Source organism: Aedes aegypti, chromosome 2 (assembly GCF_002204515.2).
Source record: "Aedes aegypti strain LVP_AGWG chromosome 2, AaegL5.0 Primary Assembly, whole genome shotgun sequence".
NCBI lineage: Eukaryota > Metazoa > Arthropoda > Insecta > Diptera > Culicidae > Aedes > Aedes aegypti.
Window position 1 is genome coordinate 165,315,605 of NC_035108.1, and position 2,675 is coordinate 165,318,279.

The following is a 2,675-nucleotide window of genomic DNA, read 5'->3' on the forward strand; positions in this document are numbered from 1 at the left end:
ATGCAAAAACTAATACACCTCAAAGCAACCTTATGATAGGCCTAGAAACGCACATTGGTTTGACGCATGAAACTGAATGTGTCCCACTTGCCCCGTTTAGCGAGGTAACTGCGTCTAATGGCTCATTGTACATCTTTCTTGTAAGGTTTTCACAATTTCAAAATTATTCGATCAAATTCATGCACATACCAGCAAATATGATGCCAAAATGTGACCGTGTTGTTGGATTTGTAAAATATTGATATTTGAAAATAATATTGAACAATCTGTTTGAACTATCTTTTTTTTATGTCCCACTTGCCCCGGGATACCTTAATCAATTTTTCCAGTATCGAAAAAGGCTTGCACTTTAATAGTATAATCGCTAAAACAAAGAATATTTTCAAGTTTGTTGTAGCATTATTTTTCAACTGTGATATTTAAAACCCATTTTCAAGCATAAGCATAGATGACCGTACAATTCGTAGTTGCTACACCGTGATTGAGAACAATCGAAGTTGCACAAAAATTGGATGAATTGGGCCTGAGATTAGCTTACCATGCCTCAATGTGCACACATCGAGAGCAGTATTGTGAAAAACTCAATTTCTCATAACTCACGCTTGAGATTTTTTATGCGTGAGTTGTCAATCACGCAACTCAGCAGTCTAAAAATCATGGATGAGTTGGCTCACCTATTTGACTCATTGCCTCGTATTTCCACAGTTTACTCGCACACTGCAATAATTTAATGTTAGTCTGGTAGAATCAAAGTAATCATTTCTAACACATGGCAAATATTCAGCGGGCTGATACATTTGTGTCTGATAGTTGTGATTCCGATTATGGAACTTGTTATCACCTGTCCAGTTTTCGCGTAATTGCGATTCCAATTACTTGATAAACACTTATTAAGTGAAACTGATTTCAGAAACCTGAATCTTCAGGACATTCTGTTATTCCCAACCCGCTGTGGTAATGTGCTATAGGCTCTCTTTACGCTCATGCGTTTTGCAGTGCCCTTTTAAGGGCGCTGTTTGAACCCATTGTGGTATGGAGCTACATGCTCTCATTTCGCCTATGCGATTTTCCCTCTTCAAGGGACCCCACTCCTATTTCCTCTTATCTTTCCCTTCCCTTTCCTCCCATCAGGTAGATGATGAAATAGGCTCAAATGTGGCGATGGCACAAATCTCCCAAATGGCGGGGAACGTGCCTCTGGAGCCGGCCTTCTGATACCTGATACTGACTCTACGATGGCCTTTTCATCACCGAATATGAGACATTATCCTGGGAGGGTGTAACAGTTCGTAAAACTTAATAAGAAATTATTAGCAAACTCGGTGGCTTAAGCGCCACTCTCAATGAGAGACCCAGTCGTGTTCAGATTTGCCCGACGTTTAGAGACTTTTTCTCTCTGGGAGAGTTTTGAACGGTTCTTGGTAAACAACACTAGAAAATCAAACGCAAGAATAACTTTTACTCTTCCACAGCCTTAAAGTTTTAGGGAATTCAGAAGAGGATGGTTACTTAAATGAGCTAGTAAACGGCTGCTTTTGCATGGCGCGTGGTAGGCATGGCGACAAATCTGGATTACGCCTTTAGTCCGCCAATAATGCAAAACTTTCACCAATTGTTATGGCAAACGCAATCCACATAAGCTTACGCTACATGGATCGCAGCGTTTTATGAACGCAAACAAAATATTTTTAATTAACGCTATAAAAAAATGAAATTCACTTGTTTATTTTTTTTTTAATGTTTTTTAAACTAAAATAAACGTTAAACGTTACAAGGGGTGTGTACAAAAATTTCAATGAATTCCATAACGTCTCCAGATTTTAGAACAGGATTTTGAAATAAGTTAATAAGAATACGCATAATTCTCGCAATATCCGGAACTTCATTCTAGGAGAACCCTGGGCGGAAATCCCAAATAATACTTAAAGAGATTGAAAGATTGAGAGAGACACAATTCTAAGAAAAATTTTCATAAAATCAGGATTTTTGTCAGAATTTATAATAGCATTCGGAATATTATTTCCCACCATATTCTCTAAAAAACAGAAATAGGCAAGATTATCAAAAAAGTAATACCTATTTTCAATCCCTTCAAAAGATTTTTATCGAATTAATTTGATTTTAACAAATAAAAATTGAAATTTTTATGCCGATTTTTTTTTTTTTTTGCGGTGGTTTGTAACATTATATTTGCGAGTAGTGTTTGATTGTTCTACCTTGACGTTTGCTCCTGTGGAGGCGGGCGATGAGGGCAGGATCAAACATGTCGCGCGTCGGTAGTGCAATAGTGAAAAAATGATCGGTTCGTTAGCAGTGTTTGATCTATTGATCTTGCGGCTTGCTCCTGCGTGGGCGAGTAACGAACACTTGTTCGGCGTACAATGCGATTATTGAATTATTTCGCGAATCCGGTTAGGCGTGATTATATCATGGATCGCATCACCAAACACCTTATCACACTTACCCAATATCCTTTCCATGACAACTGTGGATATGCAAAGGTGATCTCGGTCTCTACTAACAACGGTTGTCGAACTAACATTCCTTCCCTTCCCCGATGACCGTAAGGACGTGGCCGGCGCCGTTATTGACTCTCGATTTGTGCATATTGAGAATGGTAAGCTAATCCCGAGCCCCATTCATTAAATCTCTGTGCAACTTCGATTGTTCTAGTC